General features: G+C 36.8%; 1 non-coding gene across 1 annotated transcript; it reads right to left on the bottom strand.

The window, feature by feature from the left end:
- Positions 1–2,994: 2,994 nt before the first annotated feature.
- On the bottom strand, positions 2,995–3,101 carry LOC125687444 (U6 spliceosomal RNA). The gene has a single exon (XR_007374074.1). It is a non-coding gene; the product is annotated as a U6 spliceosomal RNA (small nuclear RNA).
- Between the last annotated feature and the right edge of the window lie 23,161 nt (positions 3,102–26,262).

Raw genomic sequence — 26,262 nt, 5'->3', positions numbered from 1 at the left:
CACAACTGAGGACAGATGTCAAATGCTTCCTGGCCTGGATGTGTGCTGGGATGGCACTGGGGGCATTTTCTGCCCTCACCTTCCTCTCCTGACCTCTCCAATTTCTTCACAGTGCTGTTACTCTGCACCAATTTACTCTTTCTGCCCTGGGGTACTTTACAATGAGCAGAGCCAGTGGGGGGAGGGAGACCACAATTTTCAGTCCTGGTGAGGCCACATCTGAAGTGCTGTGTCTAGCTCTGAGCTCCTCAGTTCAAGGCAGTAAGGGAACCTTCTACAGAGAGTCCAGAGGAGGGCCACAAAGATAACTAGGGGCTAGAGTATCCCCTTACAAAGTGAGATGAAGCTGTTCAGCCTGGAGAACAGAAAGCTGAGAGGGAAATCTTATCAACGCTTATGACTATCTGAAGCATACATGTCTCAATTGTTCATTTTATGTTTTTGTTTCCTTCTTTTTTTATGTTTTAATAATTAAAAGTATATATATACATTCACTATGTTATGTATTTTATATGTGGCCCCAACAGCTCCTCTTTACTCAGTGCAGCCTAGGCAACCCAAAAGTTTGGACATCCAGAGATTGTATCCACAGAGTGGTGATCTGTGGGTCAGCATCCAGATGAAGATCAGTGACAAGTGGTCTTCAGGGGGCAGTACTGCAACTGGTGATTGCATTAACATTTTCATCACTGATGTTGAGAGTGGAACTGAATCAGCAAGATTGTGGATGACACCAAGTGGTGTGGTGCAGTCAACACAACTGAGGGATGAGACACCATCCAGAGACCACAGCTGGCTCAAGCAGTAGGCCCAGGTAAAACTCATGAGGATCAACAAAGCCAAATACAAGCTGTAACCCCTGTTATAATTACAAGTTGGGTGCAAAAGAATTAAGTACAGCCCTGCTGAAAAAGACATGGGAATACCAGTGAATTTCAAGCTGGACATGAGCCAGCAATGTGTCCTCATGCCCAAAAAAGTGAACAGTATCCTGGGCAGCACCAAAAGAAATATGGCCAGTAGGTCAAGGGAGGTGATGAATTTCCTGCTGATTAAGTCAGGTGGCATATTCTAGTTTTCAAATCTGCTGAGATATATTCAGATAGTAGGCTTTGTAGGATCACATTTAAACTGAACTCTTGAGAAGGCATTGGAAAGGCAGCTAGGAAAGAGAAAGCATAAAGAAAGATAGTATAACAAAATACTGGATAACTCTTTACTGTATAAAGAAAATAATATTTTTGCAATATATGCAAACATTTTTATTTCTGCTGGATTATAGATTTATCAGATGTAACCATAAGTTTTGTGTACAAACAATTCATGTAGATACATATAAATATTCCCATACATAGAATCATAGAATCACAGAATCATTTGAGTTGGAAGGAACTCTTAAAGATCATCTAGTCCAACGTCCCTGCAATGAACAGGGACACCTACAACTAGATTACATTGCTCAGAGCCCTGTCCAGCTTGACCCTGAATGTCTCAAGTGATGGGACATCCACCAGCTCCCTGGGCATGGAAGCATTTTAATGCTTCATCACCATTATCATAAAAAAATTTCTTTCATATATCCAGCCTAAATCTCCCCTCTTTTAGTTTGAAATTATTTCCCCTTGTCCTATCACAACAGACTGCTAAAGAGTCAGTCTCTTCCTTTCTGTTCCCCTCTTTAGATACTTAGAGGTGCTATCAGGTGTCTCCAGAGCTGAACAGCCCCAGCTCTCTCAGACCAACCTCTTAGGGAAGATATTTCATCCCACGGATCATTTTTGTGGCCCTGCTCTGGAGACTGTCCAACAGGTCCACATCTCTCCTGTCCTGACGACTCCACATCTGATGCAGAACTCCAGATAAGGTCTCACCAGCACAGAGTAAAGGGGCAGGATTACCTCACCTACTGGCCATGCTTCTTTTCATGCAGTGCAGAATGCAATTGGCTGCAAGGATGCATTGTTGACTCATATCCAACTTGCCAGAGCTACAAAGGTAGTCTCCCCATTCAAAGTTTTTGGAAATCATAATGGCAGAGGATAGTGATGAAATTAAAGTGGAGACTTGCTACGTGATCTGCTTCTCTGCTGTGCAGAATAAAAGATTGTGTTGAAAAAAGAACTTGAATTCAAGCTAGGTTTTGTAGGGTGCTAGGGGCTTTGACTGGGAAGCACTGTTTGGCCCTTTGGCCACAGTTGACTAACAAGGCTAGTTATAGCTGAAATGCTCAGACTAACATCAAGGATCAGCTTCTTTTTTCTGATAAGTATCAAAAAACCCCAACAATCAAAGAAACAAAAATAGTTTTCATGATCACTTCTTATCACAGAATCACAGAATCACCCGGGTTGGAAGGGACCTCAAGGAGCATGTAGTTCCAACCCCCCTGCCTGGCAGGGCCACCAAACATACACATTCAGATCAGGTTGCCCAGGACTCCATCCAACCTGGCCTTGAACACGTCCAAGGACGGGGCATCCACAACCTCCCTGGGCAGCCCGTTCCAGGGCCTAACCGCTCTCCTTGTAAAGAACTTCCCCCTAACATCCAACCTAAATCTTCCCTCCTTCACCTTGGATCCATTTCCCCTAGTCCTGCTATTGTCAGACCTTTTGAAGAGTTTACTCCCCTCCTGGGTGTAGGTTCCCTTCAGGTATTGATAGGCTGCAATGAGGTCACCCCGCAGCCTTCTCTTCTCCAGGCTGAACAAGCCCAACTCCCTCAGCCTGTCCTCATAGGGGAGGTGCTCCAGCCCCCTGATCATCTTAGTCGCCCTCCTCTGGACCCTTTCCAAAATCTCAATGTCTTTCTTGTACTGGGGGCTCCACACCTGGACACAGTACTCCAGATGGGGCCTCACAAGAGCCGAGTAGAGAGGGACAATCACCTCCCTGTCCCTGCTGGCCACCCCTCTCCTGATGGAGCCCAGGATCCCATTTGCCTTTCGAGCTGCCAGAGCGCACTGCTGGCTCATGTTAAGCCAAATAATTTTTAAAAAATATGGAACGCTTCACGAATTTGCGTGTCATCCTTGTGCAGGGGCCATGCTAATCTTCTCTGTATCGTTCCAATTTTAGTATATGTGCTGCCGAAGCGAGCAGAATTCTTATCTTTGCAGCATGCTCTCTAGGGTCTCTCCCTGTATGGTATTTCTTTTTTAATAACAATATTAGGCAACATAGATGACTTCTTTCTAACGGAATACATACCTATTCATATCTGATTTGTATTTTGTTTTCAGACCATCTGTTTTCTAATATGGACCATCTGTCCATATTAGAAAACTATCAGCTATTAAAGCCGCATGAAGTATGTAGTCATGCCAGGTGCTAATGATGCGTTAGAGTCAAGAGGAGGACTACATGTTGTGTCAGGAAGGAATGGAATAAAATGTCACTGCCTTGAGCTCAGGCAGAGAGAAAGGAAGAAGAGACTGCCTTTTATCTTTGCATGTGAGAGTGTGATGCAGGTAAAAACTGTGATGTGTCCAAAGTGTAGCATTAGACAAACTGCCTTCAGGCTATGTGTGGAAGATAGTGTAGCTTGAGTTCTTTGCTTTTAGACAGAAATATATCATGGAATGCTGTACCTACTAACAGTGATGGTGTGTTACTACTCACACATTAAATGCTTAAGTTATTGGATTTACATGGAGAATAAAATCACAGGAAATACTGGAGAAACTTCTAGAATCTGTGAAGGCTTCTGAGTTCTTTGCATACTGGGAGAGCCATAAAGTTACTGTAAATTGTTCAGAACAAAATTAATGTACTATGAATTTCCACAAAGGAGCATTTGGATTAAAAAAAAAAAAAAAGCCATATGCTTTCTTTTGAATGGAGAAATCATAAAAAGCTGTTTAGACATTGACTTACCTTCCGTGGAGGTTTGAAGCTTGAATGGGGATTGTTGCAAAAATAGGAAGGTAACAACCCAGAAGTTGACAAAAAACTCTCTAACTCACAACCCTTGGTGCTTCCTGAATCTTGGTCAGTTTTAGAGTCACTCTTATGCATACTGACCACTCAAATCAGCCTGCCTATTTTTATAAAGAATGTTAAAGTCATGTGCATGTTTCTTCCTTACATGTTTCTTGGGGTTACTCTACAAAAAGAAGAGATTGTGGCCTTGTAAAATCTATCTTAATGCTTTTCACGTAAAACAAAACAAAACCCAACAGACTGGCAGTTTGCCTTGATGTTGAAGGACTTGTAGGACAGTTATTTGTGTTGTGTCTTCATGGGGCTTCAGGACACAGTATCAGTCTGTACAAAGAGAAAACTCTTTGTGGTCGTCATTTGTTGAGTCTTCATTTTTATCATTACCCTGTTCTTTAGAGTGTAACTTGTAAGCTCTTCCTAAGCTCCTAATATGTCAGGTATGCAGCTCAGGCCTAGCATTATGGTCTTGCTACATACTTTTGGCATGGCTGAGTTGCATAGGAGAAGGTTCCAGATCTTGCAATGTGTCACAAGCTGTGCGAGCACTCTTAATGCAAAATGAAGTACTTTCTCCATTTATTACTTTGAACAGCTACATTCTCTACTTTCCTTTCTAGTTAGATACTTGCCTTTTCCATTTTTGACAGTTAAAATGCATGCCTTCAAAAGGAAATAACTAGTTAAATAGGAAAGCGATTTTCAGATGTACAAAGCAACCTCAAAAAAAGATACACATTTTGAAACTGACAATTAAGAGTGCAGAAGCATTTGTGATTGATTATGCCTTCCTCAGTGTGAGTTAGTGCACCTGAGACATGACTTTTTTCTGGATGTTTCTGGACAGTAACATCCCTTGAGTATCAGATGGGCTTTGAAATAGGAAGATGTCTGAATTCACATGCTTTGTTGAAGCTTGCTGAAGACTTAGTTTGATAAGAAGAGCTTTTGTTTATAACCTAAGCACATTGTCTTGAAACATTTTTTACAATGCATTAAAAAATACGCACACATATAGTATGCTCTTAACATAGTGATATTTAGAGTGATATGAAGTCGAATGCTGGTAAAAGGTCATGGCACAGTACCATCAAAAATTTTAAATTTAATCTCTTAATGAACATGACTACACACAGCAACACTTACTAAATTTACTTTGCACCATAGAAGATTTTTTGTGTTTATTTGTAAAAGACAGTCTGAATGCATTACAAGGGCTCTGTAATTTTTTGTTTGTTTGTTTTTGTTTTGTTTTGTTAAATTGTATAGAGGAATCAAAGTTGCTTTGTTTTTTTTTTGCATGAAATAGGACTTCGTCATATCTTCTTCACAACTAACTGAGAAGTGATGTCTACTCTCCTGTCAAGTACCATATGAATAGCATAGCAGTCTGTTGAAATTAGCTGTGACTTGGTTTCATCTTTAACAGTCAAATGTGTGTAATACTGGTATAGAGACAGCATTGCAAGAAAGGGAAATCAGAATTAAAGCCTTAGTATGTCCTGCATGCCAGATTTTCCACCCAGCAAGAGCTAAGCAAAAGTCTGTTTGTCTGTGGGAATAATGTACTATGAAAAAGAACTGTATGACCTTCTTATATTTTGACACACAAATGCTGTAATTCTAAAACATGAATTATAAAAATTAGAAAGTATTACTTTGTAAAGCACGAGAATTTAAAATAAAAATAGAAACAATTACTAGATCTATACAATATATATTTCTATATTAACTGGTAAGTTTTCCCAGCACTGTTCAATATTATGTGTCAAGCTATAGCACATGCATAAATCTGTCATAATTGGCAATTGCAGTAAAAAGCAATAACCATTATTTAAATACAATTTGTTATAAATGTATTGCTTTAATGTTACAGAAGGTTGGCTCTGGCGGACTTTCAGGGCTGGATCAGCCTGATAGTGAAATACTGGAGGGCTTGAAAAATCTAAATTTTAGGAGAAAGTAAACAAGAGGAAGCAAAAATCACTGACGATGCTGGAAAGAGAGGAGACTAGTTAGTAATTAGGGCTTATCAAGCTTTCTATGGCTAACAGATTTGGGGGAGCGGACAGAAGCATAGAGTAGCAGTTCAGAATTATCTGAGGTTTTCTTTGGTTCAATTTAGTTGTTTTCTTGTTCTAGCAAGAGAATTTCTTATCAAACAAAAGGATATAGTCTTCTCTGTGGGGAAGCTTAATTGCATTGAGGAGTCAAAGATAATCCTCCAAATTAATCTTTGATGGGAGCCACATAACCTTTGAGAAAATAAACAGGCTAGGAAAATAATATACTTCTGACAAATCTTGTGTTTACCCATAATGAAAATGTTTGATTATAACCTCCTGTCTGCAATATGAATCTCTGGATAGTCTCACTCACCTTCTACTTCTGTCCCTCCTCTCTCCTTGTTTTATTATGTCAGGCTGTAAATTGCATTATTCTCCCCAGGTAATCTTGGATAGCCAGGGAACTGACATACAACTGCTTTCATAGCAGGTAGTTTTGGGGAGTTTGTTATTATTAAACTTGCTGCCTGTATGCTGTCTGTACAGGCATGGAAAAGGCTTCATACTTTGGTAAAGAAATGCCAAAATTAAGCAAAACTGGAAAAGTACGTTAGGATGAGTGGACAGGGATATATTATTCTGTTTTGACAGTGCAGCACAATAGATCTTTTGAAAAACAAAGGAGAGGCTGGCATGGTGCTTCAAAAATCTTTTCCCTCTTTTGGAGTCCTTAACACCAAAGGTTGTTTTAAGCCTTTGGAAGACTACATTATTCCATTCTAATCTATGCTGGCAGTGATACCAAAACTCTCCTGCAATTCTGTACTTAAACTGACATATTCATGCTACTCCATTGCTATACAAATATATATTCTGTAGTGCAAGAGTGTGTATTCTGATTTTTTAAAGATGAAAAAGAACGTAGTAGTTTCTTCTATAACTGAAGCATTATTTTGTACATAACAGAGAAGTGCCACAAACACACTAGATTCTTGCCAGTTTTGTGCCTATAAAAATAACACATCCAAATTACAAATCACAAGACAGTACAGACTTCTAAAATCAGCTCTCAGATTGAAAAACAAACAAACAAACAATCAAACAAAAAAACCAATGTGGTTACACTCCTTTCCAGCAAGGGACGTGTTTCTTGAAGAAATTTGCATTGAATGGCAATAAATGAATGGAATGAGGCAAATTTGTCTGCATGTTCAACAATTTGTCTTAAATTTGAAATGAAAGTATAACCTTACCTTATAGCAAGCTTCTTGGTAGACCATGTCTTATGACCTGGATACTGGATTTTTTCTGAATTGAAGTAATAGTAATAGGGAAAAAAAGTCAAGTCTATTATAAGAAGTGATGGAAGAGGACCAGAACATTTTAATTTATTTCCAGACTTTCCACAGTTTCTCAAAATAAAATCTGATATAATTCAGTGAAATGTTCCTTGCATAAAATTTTAGATTGGAGCACTGGTTTAGAATTCACGTTGTCATGATGAATTGGAAAATGCCTGGAGTAATAGGTGATATAATGGAATAAATGCCAGTCCAGAGCATTATATCCAAGAAGGAAAGTTAAATAAATGAATCAAGTATAAGTGATTATGCTCCAGGAGCTTAAATAAAGACCTGTGCATTATATACTTGTGCATAAATATCAGTATATCATATACACTATTTTATAAATGTATGTACAAACTAATTCAGCAGCAAAATTTTTCAGAATAAACATATGTCATTGTGGATTTATTAACTGGGGATAAAAGTACTCAATTCACATGTTTGATGACTTTCTTTGATGCATTTTAATGCTTATGTTAATAAGCAGACAGACTGTGAAAAGTTCAGAGAACAAGGGTAAGAATAATGAAAACATTAGGACCTATGGCAGAATGATGAAAAAATTGTATTTGGCTGAAGCTATAAATACACTTGTTATGCAGTTGAAGTTTTTGTGTGTGCCATTTGTTTAGTCCTTCCTCTTTTTTCATGTGTCCTTTTAAGAGACCTTCAATCTTAATTTTCCAATGCAAAATCAAGCAAGAATTGGTATAAATATTAGGAGATGCTAAGTGCTTAACTGCCATTATATGAGTTACTAAGAAAGACAATGAAATCTGTCGTTTGTGGTCTTGAAGATCAGGATAAGCAAATGTCTATTTCTGCTCCCTGCTTTCAGGCTAACTTTAAATAACCCCTGAATATGCCTTATACAGAAGCTGACGTACCTGAGCTGAAAGCAGGTCCAGTTAACAAAAGCCAGGCTAATACGTAAGAAAATCTTTCTTTTAGATTTACTTCAAACTTTATGCCTACATTTCTTCTCCAGCCTATCAATTTCTAACCTGCTCAAACACATAAGTAAATGTGATTTTTCTCTTCCTTTCTTTTTCTTCTTTTCCTCCATCTCTTTCTTTTCTTTTTTTTTTTCTTTTCTTTCTTTATTTCTTTCCTTTTTTTTTTTTTTTAAAGCGGAAAATAACCTGTTTTTCAGGACTTGATACTGACATCTGTGTGAACTTTATTATATTACCTAATGTTATGGGTGAAACTTTCATCCAATAATGTTGGCAAGATGATATAACTTCTATTCTATGGCTGTTTTTTATTGGTATTTAGCTTTCATCTCAATATCTTTTCGAAAAGGCAATTGTAGGCAATTGTAGGGTTTATATATACACTCCTTACGAGTTTTAAGATTTTTTCTTATAGACAAGTGCTTGAGAATCTAGTTATCCTTCTGCCGGTTTTTAAAGTCCTTCATTTTTATGAAGCAGAAGTTTCAGTGGTAATGTGACAAGAAATAGTGAGAGAGATGCCTTAGGCATTTCAAACATTTGTTTGAATGAAAAATAAGATTACTCACTTAGCACAGATAAAAACATTTATTTTCATAAATATCCATACACAAATACTGCTTGTACTTCATCCCAGAATAATAGAATTACAGATTCCCGAAGTGCAAGCAGTATTTGTGTATGGATATTTATGAAAATAAATGTTTCTATATACAAATGTGTACCTTTCTAAAACTATTGATTTTCTGAGATTTGAACTGGATAATGGAGCACGTAACTATTTTCTCAACTTTCTTTTTTAGTGAAGATATTGAGAATTTTTTTAGGGGGAGATGACGAAATGATTACTTATTAATCAGGCAACTCAGCACTGCTCATCATCTCCCCAGTTAGCTTTAAACTGAGAAATAATTTCTATTTGAGATGAAGATCTTATATGCATATGAACTTTTATTTCACTTAGGTATAAATGCGTTAAGAATGCAAAGAAGCCATTACAAGATATGTTATAAGAAATTTTATGACAAACTGGGCTCTGGGTCACATTCTGCTTTAGTTATTTGGCTTATAGAAAAGCAAAAAATATTAAGTAAAATACCAGGGGAAAACAAACAAACAAGCAAACAAAAAAAGCAACATTGGAAAGGGGAAAATAGTGATGTCTGTTCTGTATGTAGTAGACTAAGAATCCTTCATCTTAGATACGTATAATGAGAGAATCGTATACTCAATCAATTGGTGGCCCTGCATGTGGCATGGGGGTTGGAAATTCATGATCCTTGAAGTCCCTTCCAACCCTGGTCATTCTGTGATTTTGTGATTCTGTGAATAAGGCTATCATTCTGATCTCGAAAGAGACTTGTATCTTTTACGTGTTCTTACTCCACACTCCAATCCCATCTGAGCAATGAGCTAAAAGCAGAAATGCAAAAAAGAAATGTCAGGAAGGGTGAGAGAAGTTGCTGTCAGTTTTATTTGAAGGTGAAGTATATATGCAAGTAGCTTTATGTTTTTCTTAATAAATCCTACCAACATATTCATCAACATACTGTGGATATTTTATTTGCTGATCATTAAATGTAGTGTCTTTGAAGGGCATATGTGTACTATGTTTTGATCTTGGCAAGAAGTAAAATGGCTAACCATAGAATGGCTTGGGATATAGGGGATCCTTAAAGATCATCTAATACTACTCCCTGTGTTAAAATGCCAATAAGTTTCTGAACAATAAAACTTCTTCTAATGCTTTCATTGATTGAAAAAGGAAGAGAACTGATGCATGATTCTGTATAGGTGTCTTTGTAGAGACTCCTTCCAGTGCCACTCCGTACTTAGTGTGATGGTGTCCTTCACATCAGCAGATTCGCCAATTTATATTTTAGTAAATATACTATTTGCCACTATGATACCTAAAATATGTATTTTTTCTTCATGTATTAGGTACTGAGTAATTCTCTGTCAGTTCTTGTAAGTCTTTAGATTTTTCCTCTCTGCAGATTTCACACAGAATTGTCAGAAGGATTTTTTTAAGTCCTATTACAATAAAAACAATTGCTCCCTTTCTTCCACGTGAAGTAAAATGTAAAAGCCTGCTTTCCCTTTCCCGACTTCTACCATCCTTCTCCCTTTGGGGTGGGAAGTACCTACATTTGTTTTCTACTGGCAAGATACTACAAGCTTTTATGGCATTTCTAATGTATTTTTCTTGAAGCAGTAGAAAAATTGTTTTGCCCTCTAGGTGATCTGGGCTTAATTCAGGAAATAAATGTTCTCTGGTAACAATTCTATATCCTTATTAGTTTGTGTGCATCAAATGGAACAGAACAAGATGAATGATATCTGTGTTGAGGAAGATTAGAACAATCTATCTCACAAGGAAAAAAGAAAGCCATTTTGGTTGGAATTAGCTGGGAGATTGCGTTGTGTACTCTTCCTGAACAATGTGAAGTAGAAAATGCAGTGGTTTACAATGGCAAATTCTAATTATTTCCAACATACAAGTGTTACCAGCGAAGTACATCTCTTCAGTCTTACTGGACTAGTACATTTTGTTATGAATGCAGTTTACTTATAATTTTTGCCTTTCTCCGGCAATACACCGGCAGATACACCGGCAGCCAATCCCTGGTTCAGCAGGGGGGATTTACCTCACTGCAGAGAAAAAATGCCTTCTGAAGCTGCTTTCTTTAGCAGTACGAATTTTCTGTACTTTCTTCCTTGTTATCAGAGCTAACTGGCTTTTTTAGTCCTCCGCTGTTATGTGCATTTGAATTAAATCTGGGTATTTAATCATTTTCGTATGAAAAATATTTCCTGATTGCTAAGTTTGAAAGATTAAAAGTGGGAATATCTATGGAGCAGAACTTACAAGAGTGCAGGATGTAAAATGGATAAGGAAAGGGATTTTGCATCTCTTTTTATTTTCTAACAAAATACTTTAAAGAGAGAAAAATAATTTTGCAAGAAGAGATCTGAAATGGGGAGGAAGAAACATCACATTTGTAGATCTTGTGGGTTTTGTTTGTTTGTTTGTTTGTTTTTTTAATACCCTTTCATACAACAGTATCATTTTACAGCAATTTCTTGTGGTTTTCATTTTGACTCAGTAGTGACTCCACATTTCTTAAAAACAACAAAAACCACAAGTTCATAGACCAGACAAGGAGCATACTTAATGAAAAAATTGGGGGCTGGAAATAATAAATTGAATTGTTCTTACTTAGTTTTTAGTCAGATTTATGAATTATTTGATTTTGTAATCTTAACTCAGTCTTACACTGCTTTACATATTTTGCCTTTCCGAAGCTGCTTTTAGCATAAGTGTCTATCCAAAGACTTTGGTTTGTCTATGCAATTCTTGTGTAAAACTCCTAAGAATTCTACATGCTGATATGGCACCCCAAAATCTAGCTTACTCTGTATATATGAGATTTTTAAGGGTAGGTGGAGGACACCCTTCTGCCCTCTGCTATGTGCTCCTTGCTGTAATGCCCAGAAGCAGAAGCAAATGTAACTCCCACAGATCCTTACTTCCACATGACAGTCCATGGATCTCACCTTTTTATAGCCTAAAACCCCAGATGGATTTACACACAGTTTATGTTATTTATTTTTTAAATAGCATGTAATTCCATTAACTTTTTCTCAGTGCAGTTTACATTCCAGCCTGTAGCTAATGTTTTGAGACCCCCTTTTTATGACAGCTTTTAGCTTGTAAATATTTTGTAATCTGCATTTGCAATTGGAAGCTTTAAAAATTGAATTTGCCTTTCATGGAGTGTAATTTCTTGCACAGCTAATAATTTTAATTGCTCTGTGTACTCTAAGTGAAAGATATTTGCAGGCAAGCTTTGAAGCTGCAGGATCAAAGATTTATTTTAACTGTTTGATCTGGAGGCCCATTTCCTGGCACTTCTATATATATGTTGGATGTAGAATCAAGCAGTGCTGTGTAATTATTGCAAGTTATCATCTCTATTTTCCACTCTTGTGATTTACTGTAGTTGTAAATGTAAGTATCACTATTCTATTTTCAATTCAGTTGTTGTTTTTTTTTTTTTTTCTCAGCAGCTATTTGTAGCAGCTTTTATTTTTCTGCACATTGATCAGGAAGGCTGACACCTAGGATGAGCCACAAGAGCCTTAGTCTTTAGTATTCTTATGAAATGCTTACTGCATTGTTTCTGCAAGTTGTTTATGCGTTTATTTGACTAAACTACATGCAGACCAACTTTAATAAATGCCTTCTGAGTGATTTACAGGTTTTTGTATGTGACTGTCATGTTTTTTAATAAAAGGACTGAGAAAACAGCAGTAACTAGGTGTACGAGGAACACTTTCAGACCCTGATGACTGAAAAACTTCAAGTGGCAATAAAGTCCTATTAGAGCTACAATAGCCATGGCCTTTACAGCTCTAATAGACATGGAACAGATCAGACTCTGGCAGAACTGAAAGTTCTTTTAAAATGAACGTACAGTTATTCCAGTTTCTTTGTGTTTCTCCTTTTTTTAGGTTTGTATTGTGAGTTAGAGAACTTAAGCAGAGATGCATATATATGTTTCCCTGGCTGATAATTCCTTCAACGTAAATTTCTGCCTGAATATCTATTTACAAGACCATCAAAATAATTATATCTTAATGACAGTGACATGAAATGCAGTTCCCTCAGGAGTGTAACTGCTGTGACAGCTCTCAAGCTGAATGCTTGCTCTTCTCCCTTCTCTGGAGGACTTGGGGAGAGGGGTGCATCTGCTAGGTGAGCCCTTAAGTATATTAGACAAGTAGAGGTTTATCAAGAGGTGGTTGCTGTGTCGTCCTCTCTCCCAGTGCACTGAGTAGTGCATCAAACAAGTAATATTTAATTCACTGGGACAGTGAGGAGGGAGCAGTTTTCACAGGTAGTAGTTTCCACTTCCTTTGAAACTTTATACACCACCTTGCATCCCATTTGTTTTTCTTCTGAGTATCATCCTAATGAAGACCAAAATAGTATTTGTTCCTTCTTCAGCATGTGAACATGAAACAGAAGGCCAGAAAAAGAGAGAAAAAAAAGTCTGAAGTATCAGAAATTTCCAGTCCTACTTACCAGTGCTCATGTAATCCAGAGAGAGCTGTTTTCTTTTCTTTACAAGTTGACGAAGTTGATTGAATTATTTTGGATGAGAACTTTCTCCAACTAGATTTTAATCATTGGAATGATGGCATAAATGTTCTTTCTATGGCTTGACATCATGGTCTGAAATAATAATCAATTGAAACGATAAGGATGGTTACCTCTGACTAGTTTATTTAGCATTATCAGTTTCGCTGTAGCTGACCTTTTCCGTCCCAGCCTCACTTCTGTTCATATGTCATGTTTCATTTTATCAGATTGATTTCCTTTTACCATAAGAGTTTGTATGTGTAAGATTTCAAATGCTAATCAGTCCTTACAGTTTCTTACAATGCTTAAAAACTAACTGTATTAAAAAAAAAAAAAAAAGGGGGACAGTTATTTCTAATTGGATTCTCCTGAGAATATAAATATAAAAGTAGAACAAATTTTATTTTTAAATTCTAACCCTGAATTTTAAAATAATATGATCAGTATTTAAGAAAACCTATGTTTTTTGAAATCCTGTACATAATGGAATTAAACTCAAAAAAATTTGTGCCACCTTGTAAAACTATGATTCTAACTCACTTGCCTTTAAATATTGGTCTGATACTTGTCAGATTTGGATTTTCCAATAGTAATAGGAAAGCATGCTTGAGCATACCCATACATTCATATCACAGCTTGTGCCCAAGATTGCTGGTTGGGAAAGTTTCAGCACCTTTCTTCCCGCCATTGTAAATCTGCATCTGAGGCTCTTTGAGTTATGCTTTTTTTAAAATAAAAATGTAGGAATGTGAGTAGTGACTGTTGAAGTTCCCGTGATCCTGTAGATGGGAGGCCTATGTGTTTAAAATGAAGTAGATTTTATGCCCAGAGATGCAGATCTTGGACCATGAACTATTTACCTTCATGCATGATACTTACTGTAACTTTTTTCCTTGGTAATCAACTACTCACTACTTAGTGAGGCTGCACTAAGTTTGAATGACAAGGTTGTTTTTTTTCTTTTGTGATCTCATAATAGTTCCACACGAGATGCTATGGTTTGCAGGAATATATACTGTTCTTAAATCTTGCTTCTTGTCTTCCATAAAGGAAAAATAAGCTATCTTAAACTTCATCGCAAAATAAGTCCTAAGGGAGTGGGAGTTTGCCTTTGTCATAAAATCTGCATATTAATAGGTCAAAAGTCTCCTCCACTCTTTCACTTCACCAGTGTGGTTGGCATTTTCAATAGAACACAAGTGGAGGAAAATAAGATACAATTACTAAGAAATTAACAGGTGAAAATGGGAAATTGATTTGAACTGCAGTCAAATGTTGTTTGATTTTGTATCTTTCATCTAATAATCAGTCTTCTGTGGTGGACTCCTGAATCTTTCCCTACATAGATTTACCATCTGACTTACTTTAATTTAAAGCAATCTTCATATAACCACAGGATGGGAGGTACGAAGGAGCTGCTTGGGTGACCTTGTAGCTTAAAATTATAATTTATAGTATCCAAATTCATTTAAGATACATATATATTTTTACTATCAAATACTGATGATGAAAGTCTATTGAGCTGATAATGTTGGGTCTGGACATGTTTAAGTATATTTTGATGACACACTCATCTGTATGCTGTCCTGCCTTCTATGTGGTCTGTCAGAGTTTGTCAGAGAGACATTCTCTAAACATGGAGCCTGTGCTTGGAACATGCCAGCAATATCAACTCTTTTCTCAACAATCCATTGGCTCAAGTGTTCTCTGAATAGAGCTCAGACATTCTCCAAACTATTTTTCCTGCAATTATTCCGGTAAGTTTTTGTGATGAAACACTTCGTTCTGAGTGTTTGGCTATGAGTGTTTCTTGGTTTTCCCCTTTCCTTTTTCCATAAGAAAAGCTTAAAATCCAGTGAAATCACTGTGGAATTACCCTGGAATGCTTTACTAAGTGGACCTACTGCTGTAGTCTTTTGTTTTGACAGGATGAAAATATGCAAAGTGACATAACTGATCTTCCACTCATATGGAAGAAATGGGAAGTGAAAATGAAGATTTTCAGATTATAGAAGGACAGAACAAAGGGTGTTTCTACTGTTTGGAAGATGTATTTCTGTGTTGCACAGATGTAAAGAGATTAAGGAGCACATTTAGTGACATTTAGTGATATTTTATTAGATGTCCTCCATATAACTTATGGCTAAAGATTAATTGATTTTACTTTTTTAAAAGTTTGCTTAAAAACAAGCTTCTTCAGCAATGTTGTAGAGTACTTATTGTCTCTAAAAACTTCCTTCACTCTATTTTGGTACAATACTGTAAGTTCATGAACAAGAATAGATTTTCTATAATAACATTTTCACTGTAATGTCATACCAGTGCAATAATAAGAATTAAATTATTAATTTAACTAAATGTCATTAATCAACCTTTTGCAGTCTTCTGTACGTGAAGATTGCTCTGAAAATTTTCTTCTTGACTATGCCACATTTTCCCGTACAGATACAAAACACTATTCTCAAAGATTCATCAGCCTAATCTTCTCCTTAATACATTCTTTTTTAAGTTTAAATTCAGTACTTTTTTTCAACTAGGTGAGATGTTTCATACACGCACTGAAGAAGTTTGCTAAAAGGAAAGGGATTATGAGGATTTTACTGTGAATTTTTCCCATTTATTTTTGTGTATAAATCTGTAGAGAGCTAAGGGTTAGAAAAGTGAAAAAATAATTCTTCTAGTTAAGAAAATAATATGAAAAAATTAATCATTATTTTATCTGGCTGTTGTTTTTAATATATAAAATGGGCTGTTTTCATTTACAGTTATTTTTATATATTACTTTTTAATTGTATAATTAAATATGAAAGTAACCCGGGGCTTCTGAACTTTGTTGGACAGTCTCCTACAGAAAATCTTTCCTACAGAAAGTCTTTTGTTTACCTTAGTGTTTGTGACTTAATTATCTTTTTTTTTCTTTTCTCATTACTGTGATTAAAAAGAGCTGTCAGTCTGTAAGTTCCATGGTTTACTTTTTAAGAAGCCGTATTTTAGTTTACTCTTACAGATTTAAACTTAAAACTTTTTTTAACTTTTCCCACTTCCCTCTATTATCTGTGCATAATAAACTGTCTGATTTTGTTCTTCTTCTCCAGAAAGTTTCCTTTTGGAAATACGTGTATTTCATCAGCGTAGCCTTGTCCCACTTCCTCCCCATGTGCGTCTTCAAATTGAAGCTCATTTAGGTGCTACTGTGCGTTTTAGCAGCGTATACTCCTTATGTGCCAACAAGAGAACAAAGGATCTCTTAGTACTTTTCATACATGTGTAAACTACACACATCATCAAATAGAAGGGAAAAATAGAGAACATTAAATTACATGTCATTATTTTATCTTGTCACATCAACCCTCGGCAATTTACAAGGCTTAGGATGTTTGGGACCACAATGGGGCTAATTAACGGGCAGCATGCTTGCTTACTTTAGAATCTCTAAGTCTCTTGTAGGTGACAAAATAAAATGTAATTATTTTGATATTTTATTGAGTGGTTTGTCAGCCACAGTGTAATTACTTCTTCTGAAAAAAAACTGATCTGAAAATTATGAATGTCAGGAAACTAGAGCCTGTTGATGATATTTTCATAAGAACAACAACTGCAAGGTAAGTCTTCAGGAAAGAGATGAAATAGTATTGAAACACTACAGTGAATGTGGTTTTTCCTACTGTGTACAATTATATGTAATTAGATCTGTCCCCCCACCCTTTTTTTTCACTGTGCTGTCTAAAAAAATTAATTCTACCTAGATTCTATCTAGATACTCAACAACCTTGTAAATAAGATAGCAAGATCAACATAGTCTGAAGAAATAATTAGTAACAATTTAACAGAAATTGTTCAGCTCAGGCTAAATCAATAGTAATGGGGATGAATAAATGGTAGAAACCTTAAGTAATTACAAATCCTTTAAATTATTCTTGAATTAGATAGCAAAAGAAAAGAATAGATTTAATTACTTGCTTTAGTGATACACAAAGAGAACTTTCTTAATTCTCTCTTTGTACTTTCTTTTCAAGAATATATTTCTTTAGGCAGGTGTATTCAGTTTCCTGTACCTTATGCAACTCTCTTAGTTAAGCTAGATATACTAAATTAGGTACTCTGTTTTTTCCCTATGCTGAGTCACAAATATCAGTGGGAAGAAGAAGATTTTTTCTTAACTAACTCAACTGACTTCTTAACTACACTGGTTTCAGCGTATTTTTGGCACAATTCATATTTTTCATAGAACTCTAAGGAGTAAAGAACAATGTGTTTTTCATTTTCTGTGCAGTAGAGAAGAACTTCTAGGAAATACTAAATGTACCTTTAATTATTGGAAACAGACCAATATGTGTACATAGAACATATAATGAAAAAAAGAAAAAAATTTAGTATTATGTTGAGGTTTTTTTTAAGCTCTTACATCATACGAAGTTCATTGATGTATTGAATATAGTGTCCAGATGGTACTCTTTGCATTACTGTTTTTAATTTCAATTATGAAAGTATTTTATTATGGTCTGAAGAGACATATTACATTGCTTTTCTATATTTGTAAACTATACTGGTTCACAAGAACTATTATCTTGACTCATATGAAAAAAAATCTTAGAAGGGCAAAGAGATGTCAAGGCTGAACCTAGCTGTGTTTATAGCTAAATTAAAATCAAACAGAAAAAAATTGAAGAGCAGTTACACGATACTCTTTGGATCACTGTGGAAATGTAAAGGTCAGAGAAACTTAACTTAAGGAGTTCTGTTGACATTTGGGGATTTCTCAAAGCCTACCACTGGTATTTTGGTTTTCTTGACCATCTAAACAGCAATAGAAAAAATCTATACTCTAAAAATTCTATATTCTACACTATATTCTATTTGCTAATTGACCCAAATGTTTTCTTGGTATAAATTATTCATTGATATTACTAAAGATTTTTTTCAATCAGAATCTACTGACTGCAGTGAAATAATTAAAAGGCAATTTTTTTCAGTGTTTAGGATGTATAGACCGATGACAGAATGACTCATCTTTAAAACAAGTAGGTGACTTAATTTTCCTAGGATCACAGAATGGCTTGGATTGGAAGGTTCCAACCTTGTTTCATGGACAGGGTTGGCAATTGCTAGATCAGGCAGCCCACAACCCCATGCAACCTGGCCTTGAATGCCTCCAGGGATGGGGCATGCACTGCTTCTCTGGGCAGCCTATGCCAGTGCCTCATTACTCTTTGAAGAAAGAATTAACTCCTAACATCTAGCCTAAATCTCCCCTCCCCTAAATGATTTAAGACCATTCTCACTTTAACTATCACAATCAGGCTTTGTAGAAATGTCAGTCTTCCTCTTTCTTATAAGCTCACTTCAGGTAATCAAATGCTGCAATGAGACCTTCCCAGAGCCTTCTCTCCTTCAGGCTGAACAAGCCAAGTTCCCTCAACCTTTCACTGCAGGAGAGGTGCTCCAGCCCTCTGATCATCTTTGTGATCCCCTTCTGGACCCACTCCAACAGCACTATGTCATTCTTGTGCTGCAAGCCCCAGGCCTGGATGCCATAATCCAGGAGGAGCATCACGAGCGCATTCTCTACGCACTGAGATGCACCTGGAACAGAATGCAGTGCTTTGATTACTACATTTTGCATGTGGCTGGGTGGATATATGTGTGCTCAACTGGTTAGAAAATCCCATTTCATGTTAGATATGTTAAAATCTCATCTGAAGCATTTTCTTTAATATCTTCTAATTGTCATTGAAATGAGAAATAGGAAGGTGACTAGAAAGCAGTTTAATGCTTTTGAAGAAATTAAGATGACTTCTTGATTTAATAATGTGTAGGAGCACACAAGTCTTAAGACTGTCAAGGTCAATCTAAACCAGCAGTGATGATGTGCTTAATGTCCTAAACAATTTTGGGTGCTGCCCCCTTACTCCTTCCCTCTCCCCCTCCCCAACCCCCGTTGTTTTTTTTTTTTGTTGTTGTTGTTGTTTTGGTTTTTGTTGTTTTTTATTTTTATTTTTTTTCATTTCTTCCTTTAAACAGAGCAATAAAAGAGCAGAACCCAGAAGCTCAACTGCCAGCATGTGGCAATGTATATCGCCACTGTGAACGTTTCAAAAATCTCCGCTAAATACATTTGTTTTTTTAATACAAAGAGACAGATGAGCAGAGGGATGGAAATCATGTGGGTCATAGAAAATAGTGTTGATTTGATACAGAAGCAATGTTTGGAATTTAAGATTCGCTGAAAAATGCAGCAATTTTCATCCCAAATTTTTTCAAGAGAGATCATACAATAGTGCAAGCCCCATGAAAAAAGTATATGATGTGTTTAGTGAGGACACATAGTCCTCCATAGGTTAGAAATAGTAATGTCATATTATATTTGGAGAGCAATGGTGGAAAGTCATCATCTCTTTTGGATCCATTAGGGCAACTTCAGTGATTTGCAAGGCTTATAATGAAGTTTTGAAGAAAATAATAAGAAAAGTATGGAGCCAAATGGACGATAAAATAAAATGTAGCATGCCAAGCTAACTACATCTTTTCTAGGAAAATCAGTTCTCTTTTCCAAAATAAATGTGGTAGATATTCAATAGACTCTTGAAAGCAATTTACAGTAAGATTAAGTTACCACGAAGGACATTGAGATTAGCAGAAATGTTAGCACTGGGGTAAAGAGAAGATATCAAAGGTTCTACTTAAAGAGGAAAGCTTATTTTTAGTAGGGTTATAAAAAAGCTCCTCAAGAATTGGTGCAGATCTGCTTTTGTTTTATATTTGACGATGTGAGTGCATTATACTAATATATTTGTGAATGACAAAACTGTTTGCTTTTATCAAGAAGACAAATGAACTGTAACACAATAACTGATCACCTGAAGAACTGATATAATAAAGTAGAACTCAATTTGATATGAACAACAGCAAGAAGCTACAGATTAATAGGGATTTCTACCATCAGAACTCACCAGCTGGAGGTAATAGTGAAGAACTAAGAATAATGCATAACATGGGCACAGAATTAATATAACTCAGTAGTGTGATGAAATTGTTAGAGAGTCCAGTGAAGTCTGGGAACATTAGGTGAGGTTTTCTGGTATCAGGGAATCAAAGAATGATTGAAGTTGAATACACCTCTAAGGGTCATCTGATCTAGCCTCTGCTCTACTAAAGCAGGGCCAACTAGAGCCAGTTGCCCAGAGTCATATCCAATTGTCTCCTAGACATCTGCAAGAATGGATATTCCAAACGGTCGTACAGACTGAAAAGTACTGATGCAGAAAAACAGTAATACTTTCATTGAAATTTTATACATTTATCACTGTATAAGAAACCTAAAATTACTGAAGAGTTAAAGTTATTAGAGGATGTCAAGATGCCTTGTTAGAGAATTCAAAGTGATCAGCTTGCTTAGCCTTACAAAACTACAACAGAGATTTATGCCTACACATCCTACTTACGGGGTAAGATAGAGAAAGTAAGAGGAAAGGTAAACTAATTACTAATTTCAGAACTAGAATAAAAGGGATTGAGCTAACCTAAATGAATCCAGACTGGAAATCAGAATAAAGCTTGTAATTGTGTGAGAAATGTTTTCAGGAGTTTGTTTTAAGATAAAAAGCAAGTAGTTGAAGGGAAGGGTTCATGGCACAACTGACCTATAGCCATTATACTTGTTCTTATTACTCAGCTGATAGCTGTGTCCATTTCCAGGCTCATTTTTCAACTACTTGTCTGCCTGCATGCCATACTTCATCTCTGTAGTTTTATGGTGAATCTACACAAATTTACTTCCACTGTTGCCTCTTTAATTTGTCTCTTCTCCCTAGTGTACATCAGTGTTCAGCATAAGAGTCAGCGCCCTTCTCCTAAGCTAACTGCAGTCACTTCACTGTCTCCATAGTTTCCCTGTATCTGAACCCCTTGATCAAATAGTCCAGTATCTGCCCTTCTTTCTTTGGAACCACTCAATACTACCAGGGAGCTCCTCTGTTTCTATTTCATCCAGTATTTTGTCTGTAACACAATAACTGTTTATAATTGTTTCATTCTGTCTCTAGTCTACTTGACAAACATTTTCTCATGACATACTTACTCATCTACAATGAAAATTGAAGGTTAGGGTTTTTCTTCAGCTGCATAGCTTGGACTAACTAGGGGTGAAATAGAGTGCATAGGGGGACATACTCATTTTGTGTTCTGCTTCTGTTTTGGGATGCTGTTAGTGTGGCAGGGATGTGTACCAGAACTGAATCTTTTGGAGATGGCAGAGCTGCAGAACTGCCCTCAGGTGCGTCTTTTCTGAATATCTGAGAACAAAAGAATAAGCAAAGTCTCCATAAATTTCAGTCACAGACCTGCTATCTATGTTGTTCTGCTTGTCCTCTCAGTTTAGATACACATTTCTGTTTTTCAGATAAATTATTAGAGGTGGGGAGAGATTGTATAGGCAGCCTCCAAGTGCACAAAACTTCTCTGCTAGCCATGACATTCTGTCTGCTTGTTCCAAGAAAGTTCACTCCTTGTACTCTGAGCTATCTGACAAGGAATGGTAACAGGGAATTCTGTTCTAGTAGATGTCTGAGAACATGTGAGTGACAGACATAGAGACGTGGCCAACTGTAACATCTGTCAGCTAACATCTCTTTTCCGTATTTAGATGTCATATGCAACTGGACTGTCACCGTGGTTTTGCCAGTCACTGAAATTGTTAATTTGTGTCATCCATTATTACTAATGTGTGGGAATCAAAAGCACTGTAATACTAGCCAAAATTGCAGCTGGAGTTTTCAGCACTCATATCCATTTCATAGAACAAATATAATTGGACTGCATGACAGTATTCTATCTACATAAGTAGAGCTTCAAATCATTGCTGTAATGATTGAGTTAGGAGTTAAGGCATAGATAATCAGCATTGCACCAAATGGCAACAGCCAAAACACTCGCCTAATCTTCATCCTTTCTTATATCACAACCAGACCACTGCAACTCATTTATGATGTTCAGTCTCTATCTCTGTTTTCTGAATTCTCTGTCCTAGATGTTTTCATTCCAGCCTTACCCAGCACGTTCTGCTCCCTACAACTTTTCCATGCACCACTGCTAAGATTGGATGTTTGGATAACTGTCCTGGCAAACGTTTACATAACCAGTATACTTTTGGCAGTGCTTCTCCAACTCCTGTGCTACCCACTACTCCTGTGCCTGTAACCTAACATCTTTTAGTCAGGCCTAAGATAAGAAGAGAAAGGACCCCCAAATTGGTCATATCTAGGATAGCATGTAGAGATAACTTACTTCTTACAGCACATACAACCCCTAATGTGCATGTGTGATTCTCCTCCCAGACTCATCTAACTGGTCACTTACAGTATGAGGTCAGTATAAAGTGCATCATGATGCTAAGTCTGCTGTGTCTCATGCCTCCATTCCTAAGAACTTGTGTAATGTACTTGTGTAATTACTGGAATAACTCTGTAGTCTTTAGGAGAAAGAGGATAACAGAGACAGCAGCAAGACCACAGCTGATTGTTTTGACTGAAGTTCTTTCAAACAAATGCAGCTTCAGGAAGACATTCATTTCAGGCCAGACACCTCCGTGTGCTGCGCTCCTATCACACTGGACTAGAATTCCTTAAAGATAATTTTATACCACCGTGCTGTCACTCCTTTGCAGAATACATATCTACAACATGGTATTTTGTTTTTCTGGACCAAATAAGAGTAGCTCAATCAGTCTTTTTTCTCTTTATATGTTGTTTTTTTTTTCTGTTTGTTTGTTTTTAAGGTGGGGCAGGGAACTTATTGAACACACAGAGCACTTTGCTAGGACCACCGAAAGGACCACTCACCTATGAAAACCCGGAAAAGGAATCAGAAAATCTCAAAGCAAGTTCTGAAAATAGAAAAATAGAAGAATGGTGTTGAAGCTTAGTATCTAAAATGCAATTGCAGTGATGTTTTTTGGTGTAAAAGAATCATGAAGTATAAAGAAAAATAAGTGCCTTTATAAATAAAATGAAATTTAAAAATCAATACTTTCTAAACTAATGATTTTCATACTGGATGCATCTCTTGAAAATATCCATTTTGAAGTATAGTTTTATTGCTTAGAGTGAAGTAACGGATTAGCACTGCCTATTTACTCTAAGAATAGCTTCCACCTGTCGTAAGAATATGTGCTACTGGCTGTACACACAATAGTCAACAAAAAGCAATTTAATTGTCAGTTACAAATTTTGTGTAAATAGTCATAATTTTCAAATATATTTGAGGATGCAGAGATTAATCTGAAGTCAGCAATAGACTGTCAACTTCTTTGGGAAAAAAGAAAAAAAGTCCATTTTATTTCCTGTTCTTTAGGCAGAGAACTCGCCATCTCTGCTTCAAATTCTGGAATAAACAGCTTTTATCAGAAGTAGGTCAGAAGTAAACACGTCACTCGCTAACTGTGTGTTTTATGAACACGCAGTATTAAAGTATGAGTAAAGATAATTCCTCAAAAAGAGAAAACAAATTATGCAGCTATTTCCTCAATCTTTTTAATGCTTGTTTGACATTCTGAAACTCAGGATAATTTGTTTAAATGAAATCAGAGTTTCACTATGAAGATTAATATTAACTTAGGCTAGCAGCAAGCGAAACTATTAATGTACGTTTTTGTGATGGGCACATCCAAGGGTCCTTACAAGTACTGAAAAACTGAAGGATTTTTTGCATGCCTTTGCATGCAAAAATATAATTTCAGTGTATTTTAGTGTTCTAACATTACAACTGGAAAACAATGTAACGTTGCCTATTGGAAATCGTGTTTAAAGACAGATTTTTTTGTGCGTTTTGTATAGAAGATTGTCTAGTATTAATCTAATTGTGGGGGTGAAAAACAAATGCCTAAAAATATCCAGTAATTAATTAAGCTTAAGTTATCTGATGATGCTTTTTGAAGACTACTTTACTAGATTAGGATATTATTACAGTAAGACAGGTGACTAGATCACATAAGAAGAGCTTTCTAAAGTAGAAGAAATATGACTGTTTTCATAGCTGTCTGATTCTTAAAAGTACATTCACTTTTATAATTGGTTCTGTATGTTAACAAAGACTGTACATTTTCAAAAATGATGCATTTTAATGTGCAGGCCAGTTAAATTTGTTATAATAGCTGGTTTGGCTTTAATGGCTTGGTCTATACTTTTGCCATGTAGGATTTCAGGCAGTGATTTTAATCACCTAGGAAAATATGCCCACTGACAGCCCCTGACTTTGGTACTGGGGATGTGTGTGGAGCAGCTCATAGGACCAGAGGGAATGGCTTCAAGCTACGGCAGGGGAGATTCAGGCTGGACATGAGGAAGTATTACTTTTCAGAAAGGGTGGTCAGGCACTGGAATGGACTGCCCAGGGAGGTGGTGGAGTCACCGACCCTGGGGGTGTTCAAGGAAAGGCTGGATGTTGTGTTGAGGGACATGGTTTAGTGGGAGCTATTGGGAATAGGTGAACGGTTGGACTGGGTGATCTTTTAGGTCTTTTCCAACCTTGGTGATTCTATGATTCTATGATTCTATGATTCTCCAGCTGTCTGGGGCTCCTCCCAGGTGGCCAGGGGTGGGAGGCTGAGGATCAATGGCATGGGATGACAGAGCATAGAAGGACAGTGTATGGAACAACCATTGCCTCAGGGATCACACATGTTGACCTTCTGGGCATGGTTAGATGTGTGCTCTGCAGGGGAGAGGGTTAGGAAGAGACTTGTAGCTTGAATGTGTATTTTGCAGACCAAAACCCACCAAAACAACACACAACTTAAAAAGAAGAGAAGGAACTTAATGCCAGTCATGTCAGTTCATAAGATCACTTTATAAATCAAGTAATAACCACAGAGAAGTTGTGCCTGGAGAGGACCAAGGCCAGTTTGGACGGGATCCTGGGCTACCTGATCCAGTGCCAGATTTGGTGGTTGGCAAATGTACTCACAGAAGAGGGGTTGGAACTAGGTGATCTTTGAGATCTTTTCCACCCCAAGCCATTCTGTGATTCTGTATGCCTCAACTCAGCTTATGGTGCTATGTTGTGCCAGCCAATGCACTTCTATGCACTCACTAAAACTGCCCAAGTCCACCTCACAGTTTCTGCATGCCCTGTAACACAACCTCTCACCACAAAAATGTGTGTCCTAACTTGCTGCTCAGATCTGTTCTGTTCTTTGGACATGGATATCCCTGCTTACTAGTTTTTCTTCACATAGCAGATCCTCTGCTATCTTTCTTCCAAGTGCTGAAGAGGTAGATGTTCTATCATCTATTGATATTCTTTCTTCCAAGAAAGAAAAACAAGTACACCGGTTCGCTTTGGTATTTGTATGTCCCCACTGGTGCCTTTTAATTCACCTTTGAATCCTCTGAAAGACATTTTACAAGAGAGCTATTTTAATAGTCCAAATTGCAGTTTTACTTATAAATCCTAGAAAATTAGGAAATATCCTAATCCTATCCACTGAGACAGATTGCTGTCTATGTGTTTGATCTAAAAGCAGTGTTAAATAAAGTAAGCACGTGAAGCAAACTGTAACTCAAACAACTATTTTAAGAGATAGTGGAAAGGCTACTTCAACCTAACTTAATTTCTTCTGTTTCATTCTGTTTTTCAGTCCAGGGTTAAACTTGAAAGAGCACCCGCCCCCCCAAAAAGTGAGATACGGCATGTTTAATTCATGGTTAGCCAGGAATTATCAGTGAAAGCCAATAAATTTATAAGAGAAAGGTTCAAACATACTCTAAACAGGACAGCCTAATGCCAAAGTCAGAAGTGCATTTACATGTGCTACACAGAATGTGCCAAAGCTTGTCAAGGAGTTAACAGTTTAGTCACCTTTTCTGCTATTAGGCT

This window comes from Lagopus muta, chromosome Z, assembly GCF_023343835.1.
Source record: "Lagopus muta isolate bLagMut1 chromosome Z, bLagMut1 primary, whole genome shotgun sequence".
Classification (NCBI taxonomy): Eukaryota; Metazoa; Chordata; class Aves; order Galliformes; family Phasianidae; genus Lagopus; species Lagopus muta.
This window is presented reverse-complemented; position numbering and strand designations above follow the sequence as displayed.